This window comes from Lagenorhynchus albirostris, chromosome 2, assembly GCF_949774975.1.
Source record: "Lagenorhynchus albirostris chromosome 2, mLagAlb1.1, whole genome shotgun sequence".
NCBI classification, from domain to species: Eukaryota; Metazoa; Chordata; class Mammalia; order Artiodactyla; family Delphinidae; genus Lagenorhynchus; species Lagenorhynchus albirostris.
Genome location: NC_083096.1, coordinates 50,526,219 through 50,550,472, shown reverse-complemented (window position 1 = coordinate 50,550,472; position 24,254 = coordinate 50,526,219). Strand labels below are relative to the sequence as shown.

General features: G+C 39.8%; 1 long non-coding RNA gene across 1 annotated transcript in view; it reads right to left on the bottom strand.

The window, feature by feature from the left end:
* Positions 1-748: 748 nt before the first annotated feature.
* LOC132515811 (uncharacterized) overlaps positions 749-24,254 on the bottom strand; it is a 46,853-nt gene continuing 23,347 nt past the window's right edge. The window contains exon 3 of the long non-coding RNA XR_009539193.1: positions 749-915. This is a non-coding gene — a long non-coding RNA (uncharacterized LOC132515811). The remainder of the gene's footprint in view (positions 916-24,254) is intronic.

The following is a 24,254-nucleotide window of genomic DNA, read 5'->3' as shown; positions in this document are numbered from 1 at the left end:
AACCCAAAGTAACTGTTCATCAACATAGGAATAGTTAACGTAATACTAAGCACTGGTTGAAAAAAAAAGAATGAAATAGGTATATAGGGCTTAAAAAGATCTCCAAAGTTTACTGAAAAATAAAACAGCAAGTCACAGAAGAACATGAAAACTTCTCTGGATGGGGTAATGGGGAAGAGTTACCAGAAAAGGGGGGAAGGGGAATACCAGAAAAGGCGGGAAGGGGAATACCAGAAGTGCTACCATTTTGTTTGGGCAAACTTCAGCATTTGCTACAATGTTTATGCCTTCCTTCTGAAAACTCCTCTCTGAATTTCCTTACCTATAATATGAGGTTAATAATAATGTATACCTTTAAGGGTTGTATGAGGAGTTAATGTATGTGAAGCTCTCAGAACAACACAAAATTGCCTCACTCTCAAACCCCCAGCCATAGTGATGGGTCTAGGGATGGTCAGCTGACCCAAGCTTGGCCAATTACAATCCTCCCCTGGACATTTTGGAATTGGAATTGAGAGAGGCCAGCCCCTCTTTGAGAACTTGGACTGTGAGATGTAAAGTGCAAGATATTTTGGCAGCCATGTTTCCCCTCATTTGGAGCAAAGAAGAGGAGGGAATTGATATGCAGGGAGAAAAAACAAGCATTTATATTTATAATCCATTTTTTTTCTTAAGCTACTTTGAGCTGTTTTTCTGTTATAATCCTAATCAATACAGTCAATACAAATGCCATAAAATACCATGTTTATTTAATGCATATTACTCATCCATAAATGGCAAATTGGAGAATGATGTCTGTAGAGCACGTAAGTTGTGCTACTGCATTAGGATCTTTCCCAGCATGTTAATGTTTTGAAGTGATCAGTAATAAACTTTCTCACAATTGAAGAGAAACCTTTAGCAATAAATGAAGACCTGAAAAAAAAAAAAGAAGCTGAAAATCTCATAGAAGTGCCGTCCTTTATTGTACACACAAGTGTCTCCCTTTAGTGAATAAGTGACTAGTTTAGTGGCTTCAAGAACTACTATATTTTCCATTGAGCTATGTAGAAAAGCTGCAAGTGCAGATGGAAGAAGCTGCAAAGACATTTTCGCATGTTTCCCTTAAGAGGGTTTGCCAGACCTTCCTCAGCTTCCTTGTTTCCTCTCCAGCTCCACAACTACATCTCTTGTGAGTCTGCTTTCAGCAAAAGAAGCAAGCTGAACTTACTTCTCAATATTCCCTCTGCCTAAAATGCAGTCCTTTTTTCAGGTTGCCTGGCTAACTCCTACTTAGCTCTTAGCTCTTAGCCTAAATCTTCCCCTAGGAAGACTTCCCAAACCCTAGTCTAGGTTAGATTACCTCACCTTCACGCTGCTACGCACTTTCCAAGAAATTCACTACCTGCTACCAACACTTATCCCACATTATTGTAATTACTTGTTTAATAGCTGTCTTCCTCATTAGATTCTAAGTCCATGAGGGCAGGAAGTGGGTTGATCTCATTTACCAGCGTATTCCCAACAACTTAGTACAGTGCCTGGTATACACAAAGTGGCCATTAAGTATTTATTAATAGAACATTAGAAATCTCTACTTTCTATCATTTCTACAAATAATTTGTCAAATATATTTCTTTTGAAAATGTAAATGGAAAACTACCAGAGTAATAAATTCTCATTTCAGGAGACTTAGAAAATGTATAAAATTATAAAGAAGAATGCAAATGTTGTCTATAATACCACCATTCAGATATAAATATTTTTGGTGTTTTTCCTTTCAGTTTTTTCTTTTGTTTGTGTGTGTGTGTATATATATATATATACACACACACACATTTTTAATTTTATCTTTAAAATAAATAATACACAACTTCCTCTGTCCTAAGAATTAAAGTAATACAGAACATAGATTAAGAAATGAAAATTGTCCTTTAAGCCTCCCCTCAGTTGTTAAAAGTTGGTTCACTTTTTTTCTCCAGCTTTATTGAGTTATAATCGACATATAGCACCGTATAAGGTTAAGGTATACAAGGTGAAATGATTACCACAATAAGGTTAGTTAACACATCCATCACCTCATATTGTTACTTTGTGTATAGAGGCAGGGTCTGCTTTTTTCAAGCAAAATTGGGATCATACTGTATGTACCAGTGGTTTTTGAATTTTATTTTACCCTGCTCCATAGTAAAAAAGTATATTTTACAATACAATTCAGTTATACACACACATACATGCATGTATGTTCACACACATACACACACATACATTGATATATGACTGAACTTTAAAAAGTTTCAGGAAACAGTGCTTACTCTTGTGATATACTCATATTCTCTATTCTAGGCTAGTCTATATCCATTTGTTTCTTCGTTTGTATAAACACTATACCTACAGAGGGGCAGCTTGGAATGGGTTGTCAGAGGCCCAGCAAAGTAAAGGAGAATTTGTGTGGGGAGGACAGCCAGCCAGTGGGGAAAGAGAGTGTCAGAGTCCAAGTGGGGTGAGCAGGGCATCTCCATGGAGAAGCAGTCTTGCATGAACTGTCAGAACCTGAATATTGTGGGAAGTGCAACCATGTGGAAGTGGTGGCTCAGCATGGGGTGTCATAGCCTAGATGCCATGAGGAGAGTATCCACATCAGGGAGGAAGCAGTAGTTATGGGAAATTCGTTACCTAGAAGGGGCATAATCAAATAAGTAAATTTATTCATAATTTCAGCCAGGTTTCTTACTATCAGAGAAAGGAGTTACAGAAATAGAAAGAGAAAAAACTAAAAGGAACCCTATGGTGTATTCAGAACTGACTACTTAATTTGTAGAGCTCTGTGCAAAATGGAAATGTGGGGTCCATTGTTCAAAATTAAGAATTTCAAGATGGTGAGAGCAGAGCATTAAACCAAGTGCAGCTGTCTTTCTAAGTGAGGGGCCCTGTGCAACCACACAGATCTCACGCCCACGATGCCAGCCCTGGGTGTATTCATGTACATAGATGGAAATGTACATCTGTTTTTATTACTAATTATGAAATATGATATGTAATTTAAAATATATAATATTCCCTACTCTATCCATGAAAAGATTTGAGATCAGAAACACCCCAATAGCAATAGCACATCTAGTGCCTAGATCTTGGCTTCTAAATACAATTCTCTACTAAAAGGAACCAGAACTTCTTAGAGAAATGGTCTGAAACAGGTCTGGGGCAGGAAAATAGCTGACTCTAGAGCTATGCCAGAAGGCAATGCTCAGAGAAGGTGGGGCATGTCAAAAGAACGCAAAGGCTAGCTTAAACGGGCTCTCATTTACAAATCTGGAAAATACAAGCATCAAAATAAATAATTAGGAAAAAAGTAAATATAGTCAGGATAATGGAATCCAGGTTTCTCACTATTTGAGAATGAGGTTAGAGATATGGAAAGGGAGAAAACTATTGAATAAAATAGGAAGCCATGAGTCCATATTTATATAAATGAATATATAAATAATTTGAAAGTTTGATAAGTCACGAGTTATGTACATGTTTCAAGAACCTCCCTAAAAAATACTTATTCATAAGTAATTATTAATCAAGAGACACTACGATGGAGAAGACTGGCAGATACCATCTTAATTAAATGATCAAAATAAATAACGTCACCATGACTAATCAAAATCATGGTCCCGCTGATAGGTTGCAAGGAGAGAACATGGATATTCCTACCAAAAATGAGTCTGGATCTAATCATCAGGAAACACTGAAACCCCAAAATGAGAGATATTCTACATTCTGTAATCTGCAAAAGTGCATCATGAAAGTCAAGGGAAGACTGGGGAACTATTTCAGAATGAGAGAGACTAAAGAGGCACCACAATCTAAAGACATCATCCTGGATTGGTCTGTTTATTCTAAGAAACATTTCGCAAAACTTGAATAGGGTCTGAAGTACAAGGTACCTATGTATGCATGTTAATTTTCTGATTCTGATAGTTGTATTGTGATTATACAAGAGAATGCTTATAGGAACTACACACTAATGTACTAAGGAATAATGGCACATCTCATCAGCAAGGTACTCTCAAATAGTTCTGTAGACAAGGAATGTCACCTGCCTCTTCAGTAAACAAAGCATATTGTGGCCATAAAGCCATCAGCCACTGCTGCAGCCACCCCCAACGGTGCACCCTGAGGGGAATCTGGGATGGAGAAAAACAGGATACTGGCCCTAGATAGTTAAGATGCATATCAAGGGAATAAATTTAACAAGCCCAGACTCTTGCATCTTCCCATACATAGAAAAACACTAAAATCATTAACTTGAGACATTTGTTTTTTGTGTGTGATTAGCAGTAATCTTTTGATGTTCGACTACGGTTTTTTTTCAGCAAAAATTTCTATGTATCCTGACTCCTCCCTTACCTCTTTGGAACAGTCGTCAGAGCTGTCTGAGAGGCTTCCTCCCGGGCTATAGTCCTCAGTAATGTCCTTGCATAAAAATAATTCTCAACTTTTAGGTTGTGCATTTTTTTTCAGTTGACAGTTTAAATGCCTTACCAAAAAAAAAAAAAAAATCAACATATATGGGTCTATGAATTTACCCTCATTGACTAATCTAATAAACTTATCGAGAAAAGAAACAATGGTATTTTATTTTTTTCATATTTTAATTTTATTGCAGTATAGTTAGTTTACAATGTTGTGTTAGTTTCAGGTGTACAGCAAAGTGATTCAGTTATACATACACATATATTCATTCTTTTTTAGATTCTCCTCTCATATAGGTTATCACAGAATATTGAGTAGAGTTCCCTGTGCTACACAGTATGTCCTGAAACAAGGGTACTTTAAAATGAACAACAGTACATTAGAATTGTTTTTAATGAACCATGGCTGTCTTCAGTGGTTACTGCTTTTTTTGATATATGCTGACAAGTTACTTATTAATTAGCTTTTGGTTAAGAATTGATTTTACAGTCTCAGAGGAACATATTTCTGAAAATTGATTATTGACGTTCTCTTTGCTTATGTCTTTCTGACATTTTAGGGATTGCTGCCAGTACTAGGGTGATCAATGGTCCTAGTTTGCCAGGGTTGTAGCACTGAAAAGTCCCACTTAATGGGAAACCCCTCCACAGGACACAAAGTTTCCACACTGGTGCAACAGGTTGGGGGAAACCTGCAAAAGCCTTGTGGCAGCCCACAAAAATACAGTCTGAAAGCAACACTGTTTTTCGAGTCAAATGGCTCCCAACACAAACTACCCCACCTGTGTAGTCACTGGTTGCCGTTTTTACTCCTGAAGCTGATGTTGGCAACCTTAATTACCAGTTCACAATAATGAATCATCCATTGTTGCCTTGCCAGGAGTGATACAATTTAAGTGGGCAATTTAAATGCCTTGTAACAATCCATTTTTGGCTTTGCCTATGGATTAACTATTATGCTTTGTATCAAGATAGTACTAGTTTAACTATTAACACTGTGAATACTGTGAATTTTCTAAGAATTCAGGTAATGAAAAATAACAATTACAACACCTACACCGGCATCATCTAAACATGAAAAAGAAAGTTAGACAACTGTGTTATTTTAATGAGAGGTAGATGGAAGGAGCCATGCAGCACAATTAAGAAAGTAAATAACCAAAACAGAGCATACTACACAATCTGCAGAAAAGAATTTGGAATTGAACATTGTGAAGGGGAAGTGAAAGCTCTGACTCTGAGAATCTCACAAATCCAGAGTGAGAAAGGCAAGTACTTCTAAATCAATCATAAGTTTTCTCCTCTCCCCCAAAGACATCAATACTCAGTCTAAAATAGACTGAACTGAATTAGTTAGGCCATACCAAACAAGTTAACATGGATTAACACGCATTATTGTATCTTTTCCTAAAACTTTGATACAAAATAAACACTTATTTAAAAATGTTTTATATGAAATTAATAACACATATGTGTATAGTTTACACACACACACATATATTTGGGGAGGGGGGCCATCTGGTAGGGCAGTATTCCAGTTTGGCTCTCTAAAAAGTTGGCCACTGTAGCATTGGCCATTCAGTCACTAAATATTTATTAACTTCTTACTATGTGCCAGATACTGTGTCAGGGCTAAGGTTACAGCTGTAAAAAGGCAAAAAAAAAAAAAAAATCCCTTCTCAAGAAAACTATAATGGGGTATTCAGCTGAGATAACAGACACTATAATATAATGAAGTGCTAAGAGACAGGAAATGACCTAAGAGCACAGAGGCGGGGCAAGGAAGGCTTCCACTAGAATGGGAATCTGGAAGATGAACGTGAGTCAGCCAGGGGAAGTTGGGGGTTGGAGAAAGGGCAGAAAGAAACATCCTCCGGGCCCTAAATAAGGTCAGTGAGAGCAGGGCGCAAGTGGGGAGCTATGAAGTTTTCTATCAGGTTTTTTTCAAGCATCAGCAAATATTTGTGAGTGTTTGCTGTGTCTCCTATGAGAGATACAAAGAGCAGTGGATAATCATGTGAGTGATTACAATACAGTGGGAATATAAGACTTAAAAATTTAAATATCAACACAGGAACAAAACAGCAGAAGAGATGTCACAAGTTAAGATACAAATTCAGTTAACATTTTAAGTGATTTAGCTCAATGTTTCATTATAATTTGAAACTTTTGGAAAAAAATTGAGTGTGCAGAAAAGCTGGAAGAACAGTATAATGAAGCTTCATATTCCTCCCCACCTAGATTCACCAACTGTTGACATCTTGCTACACCTGCTTCATCTCTCTCCATGTGTGGACACTTCCCTTTTGCCAAAACATCTGAAACTAGGTTTCAGACAACTGTACATTACCCTTGAATATGTCAGCCTGCATCTCCTAGAACAGAAACATTCTCCTACAGGAGCACAATGCCCTAACTATACCTAAAATATCATTATGAACTCAATAACATCACCCAACATTCAGTCAATACTCAGATTTCCCCAAATGTCCCCCAAACATACCTTCATAACTGTTCCCTCCACCTATCACATTTGAAAGCTCTTCTGTACCTTGTAATGTACTTCTACTGTGCCTGGAAAACAAATGTAACCTCTTTGGGTCTATTTCCTCTCCTTAAAGATTAGCTACACATTAACATTTATTCTACTTGGACTTACTGGATCTGTGATGAATGATTTATGATTGGATCTGTGAAGAACAGAATTTGGAAAGCATTTCAGGATAGGCAACCACGTTACAAAAGTAACCTCTAGGTGTCCTCTTTGGATAGAAGAAATCTGTCGCTATTTGCTACCGAGGACTTTTCCAGAGCAGTCATTATTTGAAGACATACATTTTTCTTTGGTCAACATAGATCAAAGAGTCTAATCATGCCTCAGAATTCTAAACAGAACATAAATAAGCTCAATTTATATGATTCTACAAACGTTTGGCACACGTGAACTAGGTTGCAAACTGGGAGATGTGAGAATAATAAATAAAGTCACAGGGCACAAATAAACCAGCGTAAGTATTCAGACTTGTTTCCCCCACTTCCATCCCTTTTTAAAAGGATTTTTTTATTGCTCAATATTGTGCCTTTGTTATAACTGCTCGGTTAAATGGGCAGATGAGGACACTGAGGCAGAGATGAAATTACTTGCCCAAAGGTCACATATCTAGTAAGTAGCAGAGCTACAATTCAAACTTAGGTAGTTTGGCTCCAAAGTCCATGGACTTCTTCCTGTAATGATGATGTTATCAAGCCATTATAAAATAATGAGTTCATCTTCATTTGTCATCATTCTTTTCCTTCACAGATAGTTACTGCTACAAGGTCATAATGTAGGATTAAAACAGTTGAGAGGTCACTTAATCTTCATGTGCTGGATCAACCCAAACCATTTGAATGCATTTTAGAATTTCCCTCCCTAAGTTGCTAAAACTTCATGTAATTGTACATAAGCCTGAACATTAAGGGTCTTATTTAAAATGGAATTGGACCCCAAATCCGAAGATGGTCCTGGAACCAACCCCAGGTTTTTAATGAGTTTGAAGCAGGCAGGATTTAAGGGCCAGTCAGCACTCCACATCACTGGAGGATTTGTACTTCAAAAAATATCGCCCCAGGGCTTCCCTGGTGACGCAGTGGTTGAGAGTCCGCCTGCCGATGCAGGGGACACGGGTTCGTGCCCCGGTCCGGTAAGATCCCACGTGCTGCGGAGCCGCTGGGCCCGTGAGCCATGGCCGCTGAGCCTGCGCGTCCGGAGCCTGTGCTCCGCAACAGTGAGAGGCCTGCATACTGCAAAAAAAAAAAAATCTCCCCCACTTAACTTAGATATGTACCCCACACCCACCATTGAAAACCAGTGCTCTGAATGAGTCCTAAAGAAATTAAGGAAAGAAGAAATGCTTATCTTTTTTTTTTTAATAGAGGATGTGCATTTCTTTATTTTTATTTTTGGCTGGGTTGGGTCTTCATTGCTGTGTGTAGGCTTTCTCTAGTTGTGGCGAGTGGAGGCTACTCTTCAATGCAGTGCACGGTCTTCTCACTGCAGAGGCTTCTCTTGTTGCGGAGCACGGGCTCTAGGAGTGCAGGCTTCAGTAGTTGTGGCATGCAGGCTCAGTAGTTGTGGCTTGTGGGCTCTAGAGCACGGGCTTAGTTACTCCGCAGCATGTGGGGTCTTCCTGGGCCAGGGATTGAACCCGTGTCCCTTGCATTGGCAGGCGGATTCTTAACCACTGCACCACCAGGGAAGTCCCAAGAAATCCTTATCTTGTGTATTATTCACAGCAAAGTTAACATTCTACCTTGCATTATAAAGTTGGGATACAGTATAAAATAAATAAGCTACAGTATGTATTGTACAGCAAAGGAAATATAGCCAATAGTTTTTAATAACTATAAATTTTTAATAACATTAAAAATTTTAACTATGTTGTACACCTGAAACTTACATAATATTGTAAATCAACTATACCTCAATAAAAAATAAAATAAAATGCAAAAAAAATTTTTAATAAAAAATAAAGTTGGGGTACACATCAATGTACCTACCCTTCCTCCCTCCCTTTAGTGAGATAAGCACTTGAAAGTTACCTTGGTCATCTTTATCCATTGACCATGAAAGAGATCCCCCACCCCTACCCCGGCAATCACACATCCACAAAAGCAGGTGTGCAGAGAACTATAAGACAGGGTAACTAGCTTCAAAGATGAGTAGGTCAATTATCTTGGAAAGATAGTGTAATTAGGACTTCTGTGTTTGGGAGTTGAAAATAAAGTTTCCTGACTTGTTGAGTTATGGCTCACCCTTGTGAGAAAAGGCTCTGGGTCACAAATGGTGAACATTTCAACCCACATTGACTAAGGTGGCCAAACATCCTGTTACCAAGTCCAAGCTCATACTGCTTGCTGTGTGACAGGCCCACAGATCAAGAGACGAGTCATTGGAGCAAGGATTAGCGACTTTATTTGGAAAGCTGGCAGACCGAGAAGATGGTGGACTCGTGTTCCAAAGAACTATCTTGCCTGAGTCAGAATTCAGGGTTCTTTTATACTAAAAGGGAAGGGAGTAAAGTCAAACATTTTCTGGTTCTGGTCAGCCTCCAGAGGGGATGTGTTCATTTCTTCCTGCTTGCAGTCATTCACAGGTGGGCCTGGTCAGGATGATTCCTGTGAGCTAAACAAAGGTATTTTAGCTTAATGCTTATTACCTGGAAGGCAGGGTTCCCAGAGATGGGCCGTTTTGTATAATTTAAGCTTATAGGCAGCATCCCTTTAGTGATTAACTTGTAATAGAATATGAAGGTTCTTCCCTATTACGGTCCCAGATGGTCTGAGACAGGGGATCGTTTCCTAGAACAAGAAACTTTCATTGTTAAAACCAGGAAAGTCCCAGACAAACCAGGACAAGTCGATCATCCTAACTGACACAGTGCTCTTGTGGTGCCTGGTCTATGAGGTAATGGGTCTGAGAAAAATGAGCACCAATGAAACCCCTTTGAAAATCAACCTTAGATGAGCTTATCACTGAATGAAAAGGACCATCCTCCCTCAAGGTTCTATCATGGCCTGTGCTGAGATCAGGGTCAGAAGGGTACCAGTATCTTCTGTCAGTAGAGTTAGACCAGTGGTCAGTAGCATCACTGTGAAACAATAGGAACAGTAAACTGGTCCACTTTAGGGACTGCCCACTTGGATATTGTATTAGTTAACACCAGCTGTTTCCTTAGTCAGTCGTTCTCAAACTTCAGTGTGCATCAGGATCAACTGGAGGCTGGCTGGGCCCCATCTCTGGAGTTCTGATCTGGGTAAGAGACTGAAAATTTGGATTTCTAACAAGTTGCCAGGTGATACTGACGCTGATGGTCTGGGGCCATATTTTGAGAGCCGCTTAACCTTAATATTAGGTGAGTCAGCAAAATCTCAGTAGTTTAGCATAATCTTCATTCACCCAACAGTCCAAAGTGTGTGTTTCTGTTTAGGTGGTTCTCTTAGGCAGCTCTCCTCTGAATGGTGACTCAAGTACCCAAGTTCCTCCGTGTGGTTCTGCCACCTTCAATATTGTGTTCCCAAGGTTGCTCTGGGGATCATTACCTTCCAGTGATCAGAAGTCGGGGATAGGGGACAAGCATGAAGGGTCACTCCTGGGAAGCTTTTTGTTTGTTTTTGGCCATGCTGCATGGCTGGTGGGATCTTAGTTCCCCGACCAGGGATTGAACCTGGGCCCTGGCAGTGAAAGCACTGAGCTCTAGCCACCGGACCGCCAGGGAATTCCCCAATCCTGGGAAGTTTTTATGGACCCGGCCTAGAAGTTACTATATTTTTCAGACAAATGGGCACACCTAACTGCAAGAAAGACTAGGAACTGTTGTCAAACTATGTGCCCAGGAAGAAGAGAACATGGGTTTGGTCTCTGCCACAGTCTTCTCTCCTGGCCATCAAATATCCATTTCATCCCTTTTTACCATATACAGAACACAATCCTCTTTCTGCACCAAGGGAAACAACTCAAAGTCTCTTCCAGTCATTACATCAAGCTCAAAATCCAGGATCTCTGGGTGACACAGTATTTTCCACTAGGTCTGGGTATAGCTCCTCATGGTCTGATGACTTTAGAATTAGGAGAACAAGTTTTTTGTAAATTGTCCTCTCCCATCCCCTACATTCAATGACAGAGCTAGGACATACTATCCACAGTAAAACAAACAAACAAACCAACCCCCATTCAGGAACAAGAAGAACAGGAGGTAACACACAGTTGCCAGTCCTTTGCAATTGTGAAAACCAGCTGCGCAGGCACTGTGAAGACCTCTGTCTTGGGGTGGAAGAATTTCCTTGATTAGACCATGGTCCTGCTCTTTGGGAAGAATTTCTGTTCCCAATTTTCTCTGCAGTCCCTGGCTCCCTCTTCTAAGAGGCTCTTCCTTTTCCATTATCCTTCATGGCCACATCTGAAGCCAATGTCAGAGAGTGCATCATCTTTGGGGGCTTTCACAGTGTGCTCCCTGCCCATGCAGATGTGGAGGCTTGAGAGCTGTTTTAAAATTTCCTGGATAGGCAAAAGCTTTATAGACTAGGCTCGTGGGTTCTTTATCAATACAATTCCAAGTTCCAGAACTTGGCTTTTCTCATCTATTTGCTTTGAGACTCAGGTGCCAGTAACTACTCCCAAAGTTATTTACTAGACCTAGGGTTGCCAGATAAAATATTGGGTATCCTGTATTTTTATTTGCTACATCTAGATCCATTTCTCAGGGTCATCTTAATTCTTTGCTTCTTTACCTCATGATTTGCTCTTTCACCTAAAAAGTGGTTACCTTAAGGGCTGGCAGAGAACAAAACATCCATAATTGCCTAATTGCCGCACAGCTGCCATTTTGTTTACTTAGTAGTCTTGCTGAGACTTTTTCTCTCAAGGCTTTTTTTTAATCTTATCCCTTAATATTTGGAATCCAGAAGCCATAGGATTTCCCAGCCCTATAAGGCTCATGATCTCTGGGTTTTCCTCATCCTCTTTGATCTCTGCCTGAATTGAGTCCAGCTCAATTCTAGCCTACACTCATCTCTTTCAAGAATAACTTGCTGAGAGCAGAAAGTTAAAACTCAAATACACTAGTATTCAAACTCTTTCCAACCACTTTCCTAGAGCAGGGATTCTTGACCTAAGGATTTGTAACTTGGATGGTGTATTAAGTCAAGTTGTCTGGAAGCAGACACTGAAATGAGGATTCATGTGCAAGTGACTTATTAAGGATTAACCAGGAATGAGGGAAAAACAGAATAATGATAGGATGCAATTTTAGGCAAAGTTCCAACCTCAGCTTGATCCAACAGGGGAACTCTGGAGCATATGTTATACCTCAAAGCAAAGAAGCTGGGTTGTCATACATCCTCACCAGTCACTTACTGGCCATGGCTGCCCTCTGGACTTAAACACCCATGCATTTCCAAATTTCTACATCTGTAGACAAAGGGCTCCCATAGCCCAAGGACAGTGCTCTGAAATGTCTCAGGTGAAAGCTGGTAAAGCAAAGGTAATAGAAACTGTGGGATTAGCAGAGGGAACCCCTACAAAGGATCTGAGGAGATCAGGCAGAGAACCAACAGTGTTCTCGAACCAACATGGGAAACAAATTACGTCTTTATTTTCACTAACCCCAACTGAAAGTTAATATTTCCTTTATTTAGTTATGAATGTAGGCAACAAATCACAGTAGTATTAGCAGCTCCTGTGAATTATGTCCCAGGTATATTCATATAATATTATAGTTGTTGTATACATGTTGTAACATACCTCAAGATACTGTTTACACTCATATAATCATTACTACTTTGAAATTATGATAGTCCCAAGATTTGCAGTTGGCAGGCTGGAGACCCAGGAAAGCTGATGGTATAGTTCTAGTCTGAGTCTGGAGGCCTGAGACCCAGGAGAGCCAATGATGTAAGTTTTAGTCCAAGTCTGAGCCTCAAGACAGAATACCAGTGTCCCAGCTTGAAGACAGGCAGAGAGCGAATGAATTCTCCCTTACTCAGCATTTTTATTCTATTCAGGCCTGCAATGGATTGGATGAGGCCCACCTACATTGGGGAGGGCAATCTGCTTTGCTTGTCTACTAATTCAAATACTAATGTCATCCAGAAACACACTCACAGACACACCAGGAATGTTTGACCAAATACTTGGGCACCTAGTGCCCAGTCAAGTTAACACATAAAATTAACTATCACACATTCCTAGATCTTGTTATTTAATGGATTAATAAAAATGCATATATGTTACTGTATCACATCTTTGTTTTTTTTTGTTTTTTTTTTTTTTTGCGGTACACAGGCCTCTCGCTGTTGTGTCCTCTCCCGTTGCGGAGCACAGGCTCCGGACGCGCAGGCCCAGCGGCCGTGGCTCATGGGCCCAGCCGCTCCGCAGCATGTGGGATCCTCCCGGACCGGGGCACGAACCCGTGTCCCCTGCATCGGCAGGCGGACTCTCAACCACAGCGCCACCAGGGAAGCCCCCACATCTTTGCTTTTTAAAAGTATTTTCCTAAGCATTTGTCAGTACAGTTGGTTTTCTGGTACGCATTTTATTTCATACATTTAAAAATATGACTTTGAAATGGGGTCTGTCAGCTTCACCAAACTGCCATAGGGGTACATGGTACCAAAACGAAAAAAGGAAAGGAAGGAAGGAAGGGAAAAAAGAAAGAGAAGAGATGAAAAGATTAACCTCTCTGCCCTAGAATTACAAATGCATTTAGGCACACAGTCATCCTTCTAAGTTATTTCAAGTGACGTCTTATCAAATCTTTTTTTAGCACATAATACGCGTCTCCATTTTTCTAAGTTTGGATATCTGTTTCCTTACTTCCCACTGCTGATCCACTATGCTAATGTCACAGATTTTAGGGTTTTGTCTACGTTAGCTGCAGAGCTCTATGAATGAGATTTTGCCATTTTAAAAGAGACCCCAGAGAAAACCATTCTCCTTTCTGCTATGTGAAGACACAGCAAAAAGATGGCCATCTATGCACAAGGAAGCAGCGCCTCACCAGGCACAGAATCTGCCAGCACCTTGATCTTGGACTTCCCAGCCTCCAGAGCTGTGAGAAATAAATTTCTGTTGTTTATAAGCCACTCGGTGTATGGTATTCTGTTACAGCAGCTGAACAGACTAAGATAACAGCACTCCATCCATTTCAAGATACAAATGTCCTGTATTGGTTAAGGTAAAACTATCTGCTATAATAAATTAATGCTCAATCTCAGTGGCTTAACAATAAAAATAACATTTAATGCAGTGTTCATGGGTCATGGCACATGACTGTCCTGGGTGATTCTCCTGGGCATCTCCCACTCCAGTGATGATGTAGGTACCCAGAATCCCTCCATCTTGTGGCCCCATCATCTTTACCAGATGGATTCCCCATCCAGCTAGAAAGAAAAAGAGAAGGGAGGATTGTGCTTGAGAGGTTTTAATGGCTAGAACTCAGTGACATGACCCCACCTAACTGCAAGAGAAGCTGGGAAATATAGTAGAGCTGTATGTCCAGAGAGAAGAAATGGTTGGTGTAGGATTGCCAGATAAAATATAGGACACCTAGTTAAATTTAAATTTCAGATAAACAACAAACAATTTTTTTAGTATAAGTTATGTTCCATATAATATTTGGGCATCTTGTATGTTTACATGCTAAATCTAACAATCCTAGCTTTGGTGATCAGCTGACAGTCTTTGTCACAGGCAGGATGTCAGACTGAACTTTTGAACTGCTTAAGGCCTTGAGTTAATTGAAAATTCAGGGGGAGGAAAGGAACCTGAAGAGACAGCAATTCTAGACTTCCTGATAAGTGGATTTGGGACTAGTGCAATTTATTTGGGAAGATGAAAAGGTGGGACAGTATTTGTATCATGTGTTCATGGAGACAATGTTACATTACCAGGGGCCTTATCCAGGATATCTATGAATTCCCTTCTAGCACATACTTATAGTATGGACTAATTGAAACTCCCAAAGTAGGAAGTATTGAATATTTTTTAGACAATGGCTATGACGCTACAGACAGGCTAGGGCACATGGATGGATGAGATGCTTAAAGTCCCTGCTAATGTGGTAGATAGAGACTAGAGTCTGTGGTGAGTCTGAGCTTGAAAGGATTCTAAACTATGCTTCAAAACCAGGCAGATATAGAGTGGTTGGCAGAATATGCAGGAGAGAGGACATGATGATATTTCTTCTTTGTGATCCCCATCCCTGGAGAGTTTTGTGTAATGTAGACATATAGAAGGTAGTTTATTAAGTTTCTAACTCAGACTCCAAAACTTTCTAAAAGATTACAGCACTCTTCTTGAAGCAAGGACTGTGGCGTCTTGGTGTTCAAGAAAACGCAAATTACCCCAAGCCTGGATAAGCCATCAGAGACATGCCTAACGCGTTATGTTGCAATAGTCTGTGGGAAAGGGCATTCAGCCTGTGATAGAAGTAATGATTTCCAGAATCATTATCTGGAATGACCTGAGGGTATTATCTGGAATGACCTTTCCACCCCCGGGAAAGAAAGAAATAAAATTTTAGGACAAATTGCTGAAGTCCTACAAAAGCAGCAGATATTAGAAGGGGACTAGATATCAATATAGTGTTCCAGTGATGGTGCCCTAAAAGTTATTGATGACCCCGTGTAGAAAATATCTTTATAAATGTGGTGAAGTGTTTGTAGGTTCTTTTTTTTTTTTGAATTTTATTTTATTTTATACAGCAGGTTATTAGTTATCTATTTTATATGTATTAGTGTATATATGTCAATCCCAATCTCCCAAGTCATCCCACCACCATCACCCACCCCACCCCCAAGTGTTTGTAGGTTCTTAAAAGTATCCGGGGGACTTCCCTGGTGGCGCAGTGGTTAAAAATCCGCCTGCCAAGCAAGGGCACGCGGGTTCGAGCCCTGGTCCGGGAAGATCTCACATGCCACAGAGCAACTAAGCCCGTGCGCCACAACTACTGAAGGCTGTGTGCCACAACTACTGAGCCCACGTGCTGCAACTACTGAAGCCCATGCGCCTAGAGCCCGTGCTCCACAACAAGAGAAGCCACTGCAACGAGAAGCCCTCAAGCAGCAACGAAGACCCAGCTCTGCCAAAAATAAAACCAAAAAAAAAAAGTATCTAGGTGAAACAGTTTTTTCCATTTTTAAAAATTATGATTATATATGTTAAAACTCACTCTTTACTAACACTGTACACTAGTACATTTCTGTGAGTTTTGAGTCATTTAACTATCACCAAAATCAAGATATGGAACAGTTCTTCTATCTCCTAAAAAACTGCCCTCTTTGTAATCAACCCCTCCCCCAGCCCCTGCCAGTCCCTGGCATCCACTGATGTGTTTTCTGTCCCTATGACCTCTGCCTTTTCTAGAATATCATATAAATGGAATCATATAGTATGTAACTTTGTGAGTCTGTCTTGTTTCACTTAGGATAATGCTTTTGAGATCCATCCATGTTGTTGCATGTATTAGGATTTAGGACCTTAAGACTTAAACAAAAATTTTTTTGAGAATATAGAGAATCGTCAGATCTCTCTGGTCAAAAGTTTTAAGACTAGACTCAGAGAAAGGGGAAGCTCCAAATTCAAAACTATTAAGACATCATACACATTTAGGGGCTTTGCTCCAAAAACTTATCTCCAATGGATGCCATAGAGAAATCAAGTTATCAGAGACATTGCTTTTACGGTACGTGGGCCTCTCACGGCTGTGGCCCCTCCCGCCGCGGAACACAGGCTCCGGACGCGGAGACCCAGAGGCCATGGCTCACGGGCCCAGCCGCTCCGCGGCATGTGGGATCCTCCCGGACCGGGGCACGAACCCGCGTCCCCTGCATCGGCAGGCGGACTCTCAACCACTGCGCCACCAGGGAAGCCCGAGACATTGCTTTTAATGAAGGGCAGAGACATAGGCTAAAGCTGTGAAACTGCCTCCAAGATTTCTAGAATTAAGGAGGTTAATTCTGAAAGAGGAAAAGAAGACTTAATCCTTTTCAAAGAGCCATCAAGACCCTCTCTAAGGTCCCTACAGTCAATTGGGAATGTTAGCAGAGCTGAGCTTTGTTTGGGAGTAATCATCAAAGACTCTTAAGCCCAGAAGGAACTGCCCAGCTATGTCCTTGCTTTTATTTGCTCGGGAAAAGATGGGTATTTATAGAAGGCTGCACAAAGGAGAACCATAAAAGCTAAGGAATGTTTTGGAGTTTTCAAGAAACAAAGGTGAACCCAGAGAAAAGAGGATCCCAAGGCTGATAGAAGCTCTTTCTCCTTTCATAGGTAGCAAAGGATCCAAGATGGAGCGAAGAGGCTGGAATACCCACAAAACAACAGAAAATAGGCAGTATGGGGGCTGGCCACGTCCAAGCAAGACCATCGCCCACTTGGCTGCCTAAAAGGTAGTTACTGTCCATTCTTTGAATCCCATGGCAGGAACCAAGAAAAGTACAGGAAGGAGGGCCCATAAATACAAATAAAGAGCTATTTCTTCTCTTCTGTGGGGCCCAGGGACTTAGAAGATGGTCATAACTCTGAGGATGAAGGCTTGGCTGGAACTTCAGGCTAGAAAAACAATGTATCTTTCCGTTTGGAGCTAAATTTAACAGTAATTTGCCCTGCTTCCAAAGAGGAAAAGAGAAAAATTAGCCAGAGCCTTGGGTCCATAAAGTAGCAAATACTTGAGCACATCCTGATTCTGGGTCCAGAATCAGATTATGGCCCATAAGGCAGCAGTGCATGTGGATAGAGGATATTGTTATGAACAAGTATCCTGCCAGTGCCTTGGCAGAAGCCAGAACAGAGGACCAGCCAGCATTCTGTAGAGGCCAGTTGCCATTTGCTATCAGCATTCCATTTCATGATAGCAGCAAGAAATTCTGTGCACTGGTTACCCTGGATTCCCCAAGCGTCCTAGACTACAAGGATCCAGTATTCACACTCTGAGGAAAAACTAGGGCATGAGTAAACCCCAAGCCTGGGGACTAGGGAAGTGGAGTCTCTGATTACATATATTTTTATAAAACCATGTCATATAGAGCTTTGTACCCCTCACAATGCTTTTTAAAATTCCCCATTTAATTAAATCTTTATTGAGTACCCATTACGTACAAAGCACTGTTGAGGAAGGTCAAGTTCACATATTACTCCCCTTTACCTAGTAACTTGAAACACCATTTATATCAGTAATACACTTATGAAGAACTAATCACAATGATCTGTCCAACAAACCATTCCACAATTTCTTTAAGAATTATTCCAGGGAATTCCCTGGCTGTCCAGTGGTTAGGACTTGGCCCTTTCACTGCTATGGCCTGGGTTCGATCCCTGGTCAGGGAAATAAGACCCAGCAAGCCACAGGACCAGCCCCCCCCAAAAAAAGAATTATTCAAAAAAGATTTAATGAGATCCTACGTACTAAGTGGCAGGCATTGGACTAGGCTCAGGCTCAGAGGTAGAAAAGTGAACAGGTAGTCTTTTACCTCAAGTAATATGGTCTAATGGACATATAAATCATATAACCATTTTATTTATATTTACATATGTGAAATTTAGAGCCTTGATTGTAAGCATTGTAAACACTGGATTGGCTTTATAAAAGGGAAGAATGAGTATAGTAAGAAAAATGAAATGTGTACGTTTAAAACCACACAGCATACAGGGAAGACATATGGGAACATATGTTTATGTATGACTGATTCACTTTGTTATAAAGCAGAAACTAACACACCATTGTAAAGCAATTATACCCCAATAAAGATGTTAAAAAAAAAAAAAAGAAACTACAGTATCAATAATAGAATGAAAATATTTTTGAATAAATTGTGATTAACATAAAATTAAAAAAAAAAAAACCACACAGCATAGTGTCTGACACATAGTAGGTGCTCAGTAAATATTTATTCATTTGCCAAATGATTGTGTTTAAAGGTATTCTGGTAAAAAAGGTATTAGAGGGATGTGTGCTAGTTATTTATTTATTTTTTTAAAAAAGGAAAGCACAGATTTCTACATGCTATGTTCTGTCTCTCACACTGAAGGGATTTACTTTATACTATCTCATTCTTGACCTGTAAAAAGGTTCTACACATCAGAAAGGGGAATTCTCATTTAGCTCTGTAATTATAGGGAAAATTTTTATAGAGGCAGTCCAGCCATACTGTTATAAAGGATTGGGCTGCTAGTTAAGGGTCTATGTGGTAAGATTGTTTTGAGAACTGTCTGTTCCAAAATACTCTGACCACAGATTTGCAAGCATCCTTGGAATCATTCCAGAAGAATCTTGACTTTGGGTAAGACTCTATTTCAAAAAGTTCCCAGAGTGTAATTCTATTAGAGAACACATTGATAAGTCCATACCTGTTAAAACATTAGCAGTGATTAGTTCATTGGATCGATTTACAGGACAATTAAATATCTCTGACAGGTGAGTTTTGCTGTATATAAATTAAATCTCATTAAAACAGACAAAATTTCAACATAGAGAAATGATATCCGGACTTTTAGAGACATTCAGAAAATTATTAAGTACATTTTCTTGAACTAGGAAAAGAAAGAGCAATCTTAAGACAATAAATACCAATATTACTCTGGGTTTATCTAATGTCTTTCCTCTGAGAAATGAATGTACATATTTCTTATTTTTATTATTCTGATTCATCAGCCTCTAAAGTAATCTATTTAAAAACATGTTGTTTAAACATAAGTCCTGAAGACATTATAAATTAACATCCAGAAGTATTCCAAATAAAATTCCACTGAATGGGGCACTAAAAAGAAAGTCCTGCTGGCATAACATAAATTCAGTTCTCTTGTATTTGAAGAACTTCTCTAAAAAGGTTTTCAGAGGCATTGAATCCAAAATTTTGCATTCACCTTTTAGGCTAACTATAGTGAACTCTGTGCTTTATTACCTAATGAATTAACCTGCGGGCACCAGAACCATAATGCCAGAATAGTCTGTTCTCTACCAAGTGAGATTTCAGGGGTTCTGAAAACCTTCTCCACTAAAACAATGCTTTCTTGTCCTCTACCAATGTCAGTAACAGATAAGATTGGAGACCTCACATTTTTGTCACTCTTGCGTAGAGTAGCACAGAGGTATAAGATCCAAATTGTTTTAGAAAATGCAATAAGTTGAGTTAAAACTCACATTAGAGGGCTTCCCTGGTGGCGCAGTGGTTGAGAGTCCACCTGCCAATGCAGGGGACATGGGTTCGTGCCCCGGTCCAGGAAGATCCCACAGGCCGCGGAGCGGCTGGGCCCATGAGCCATGGCCATCGAGCCTGCACGTCCAGAGCCTGTGCTCCACAACGGGAGAGGCCACAACAGTAAGAGGCCCACGTACCACAAAAAAAATAAAAAACATAACAAAAAAACTCACATTAGAGTATGAAAGTCTGATATCATAATACATTTTTGACAAGGGGGAAGGTGGAGCCTGGGAAAGTAACATATTAGTCTGTGACTTTCCTGGTGAGAAATTTCACTGCTTTACAATCTCCATTGTGAAGTAGTACATACTAACCTTTATTTGTTTAATATTTACCTTCCAACTGCTTCAAGGTGTGTCCTAACCAAGTAGGCTAAGCTGACAGGTGGGGTAACATCAGAGGTCAGGACCCACATGTATATCTCATTTGACTCTAACGTCTACTTCGCATCTGCCTTTAGCTATCCAAATTCAGACATGGAAATATGTGTATAGTAGGTGGAGGAATTTCAGAAGAAAACCAGGCTTCCTTTCAGGATAAGAGAGGAGATTTTACTGTTTTATCAAAAGGAGGGCTCTTGACACGGGGAGTGGGAAGGGTAAGCTGGGACGAAGTGAGAGAGTAGCATTGACATATATATGCTACCAAATGTAAAATAGGTAGTTAGTGGGAAGCAGCTGCATAGCACAGGGAGATCAACTCAGTGCTTTGTGACCACCTAGAGGCGTGGGATAGGGAGGGTGGGAGGGAGGTGCAGGAGGGAAGGGATATGGGGATATATGTATACATACAGCTGATTCACTTTGTTATAAAGCAGAAACTAACACAACATTGTAAAGCAATTATACTCCAATAAAGATGTTAAAAAAAAAAGGAGGGCTCTTGGTGACACCTGGAATATGTTCAGAAAATAAATGGGTTTATCTTGGTGTTGATCTCATTTATAATAAATTGCATAGGTCTCCTAGAAATTTTTTTTTAAATGGAGCTCATGACACAGGATTTATAAGAAATAAAGAATGAAAGAAAGAAAGAAAAGAAAAGTTTCAAAAAATTGGAAATTTGTCAAAAGTAATTGAACCATTAAGTACAAGATCATTAAGCACAAAAATGCTTCTATATAGGACCTCCCTGATGGTCTAGTGGTTAAGACTCTGCGCTCCCAATTCAGGGGGCATGGGTTCGATCCCTGCTTGGGGAACTAAGATTCCCACATGCTGTGTGGCCTAAAAAAAAAACAAAAACAAAAAAAACCACTTATATACATTAAAAAAAAAAAACCTTACATTAAAATGTGAAACCTTTTGGGAAATGTTAACCTGGGTTTTTTAACTTGTACATAGTATTATAGAAAGCCCTTGGTTAAAAGTCAACAGTCATGGTAGTCAAGTCCACACTATTATATTAACTACCTGAACGAAGTTGAGAAATCCATTTAAACCTGCTTGTTTTCAGTTTCTGCATCCATAGGATAAAAAGGCTCGGTGATCTCTGACTCATTTAAGCACTATTATTCTGTATTGTCAGTCACTGGTCATAATTTTAGCTCTAAATCCTATCTTGAAATCTTACATATTTATTAGAAGACATTTCCTACAGTTTCAACTAGCATGTGCATTTACCAAACTAACTTCTTGAATTTCACAACTGCATAAGCAAATTGAGAAAAAACAGTGAATCTTTACTGATATATACAGGCGTCATATTATCTTTCTATACAAAATAAGGACTAGACTTGCTATTTTTATTAGGATCAGGTTTCCTCAGACTGGCCCAAGGCAAAGCTATGAAACTATGAGGTTCATTATAAATAGCCTCTGGCCTCTTCAATTCCTCCTATTTGCTAATATGGCCTTTGGCAGAACCCCAAGTGCCCCTGCTTTCACAGAACTCTGCAGGTGCCCAATACCCACCTTTCTTCCTAAACTCTTCATGTTCCACCTTTATGCTCACCCTTTAATACAGTGACTCATTACTAAATTCTTTATGACTTACCCACAATAATCAATGTCCATTCTTAAAGTTCCTAACTCAGTGGGTATAATGAGGAAAACTATCTGATTAAACAAGTTAATGTTAAGTAGTGAATATATCTGCACCTTGTTTCAGAAAGTATAATTGGTGGACTTTCATACTCAGCAGCAAAGTAAAAGAATTTTAGGGAGTGGAGGGAAATTTGGGCAAGTACAGGTGCCAGAAAGGGCCTTTCTGCTTTACAGCCTTGTTACCCCAGGTATGGTACTAGGACCAGCAGCAATGGAATCACCTGGGGGCTTATTAGAAATTCAGAATCCTAGGCCCTCCCAGCCCTACTAGTCAAAATCTGCAAGTTTTACAGGATAGGAGGAGGAGGTGGTAGTTTCTTTACACATTAAAGTTTGATAAGCTTTCGTTTACAGTATTTCACATAGGTGGACACTTCCCCTCTCTGGTTTAAGGTCAGCTAACTCTTGCTTATGAGAATCTGTATTCAAATGAAGACCCATTTTTGCTTCTAAGCAGCCTTCTTTCTAATTTTTGACCCACCCATACAGACTCCATTGTAATTTAATACATTTGGAGAGGAGGAGGCATTACAAAAAGCTCTCATTTAACACAGTATTGAAGGGAAGTAGAGCAACTGGTAATTAGAAAACTATGTAGGATACACAGGTACAATAGTGAAGGTAGAAGCCAATGTTTGATAAAAGATTTCAACCCACATGACAATCAAAAGAAAGTACTCACGAAAATGGAATCACTGCACAATTGTTAGGACTGCTATTGGTAAGAGTGGTGAAGGGGGTTAGTTTGTATATATGTAAAAGGTATTAATGAAGGTAGCCAATCCAATCCAACTAATTCTACAGGGTTCTTTTCAATTTCCATCTCCTGTCCTCCACAAGGCCTTCTCTGACTCCGCCTATAACACTGCCTTTATTAAGGTAACCAGCTGGCCTATTTGCCCAGGACTATCTTGCATTTCTCTCTGAAGGTTCTGTGTCCCAGGAAGCCCTTCAGTCCCCAGCAAACCAGGATCATTGGTCACCCTCCCCCCAGCCCACGTTGGAAGTACTACTCCCTACTTTGAACCTGTTTAGCTGTCTGAACTCTCACCATTAATTTAGCACTTCTTTTGCTTTATGTGGTAATTATTTGCATACAAGAAATGTTTCCCAGATACACGTTTCCTTATAAACTACTTAAGGACAGAACTTGTCTTTAATGATTTCTTTTACTCCATACAGCGTGAAACCAGTGTCAGGCACACATGAACCAGTTAGCTGTGTTGATGGAAATAATCAATAAACAATCTATAGTAGGAATAGAAAAGAGTTTTATTTGAGCCAAATTGAAGACTATAGCCCCAGAGACAGCTTCTCAGATAACTGTGAGGAACTGCTTTGGAGAAGCATGGTTTTCACACGGTTTTATATATTGTTGGAACAAAGAACATCAAACAAGTCAGGGATACATTCCTGCAACGTTTCAAAAAAAAGAGATCACCCTGTTCACAATGAGTTGGTATCACCTTGGTGTCTGGGAAGGGAGTCTTACCATTGAAGGAATACCAGCATTGGCATTCAAGGAGGGGAGCCATTTAATCTTATTTTATTTTATTTTATTTTACTTTATGGCCATGCCACGTGTCTTGTGGGATCTTAGTTTCCCGGTCAGGGATTGAACCCAGGCCCTCAGCAGTGAAAGCGTGGAGTACTAACCACTGGACCACCAGGGAATTCCTTAATCTTTATTTTTAACATGGACATTCTTTACTTCTGGTCAGTGCATACTTTTCTTTAATAATTTAAGCAGATATATTAACACAACATTGTAAATCAACTACACTTCAATTAAAAAAAAATAAAATAAAGCAGATGTATAATGTATGTTTGGTAAGCTAAAACCAGGCTGTTTTAGTTAGTACAAAATTCAGGTTAACTCACATTTAAGCCAGAATGACTTCCCCATACCTCAGTATGTGAAAATTTCTTTCATCACTTCCCCCTTTAGATTGTAAATCTTTCAACAGAAAGCTTTGATGATCAAAATATTTGTCCCTTGATGCCAGAGTGATTGCTGCTTGCCCTGGGT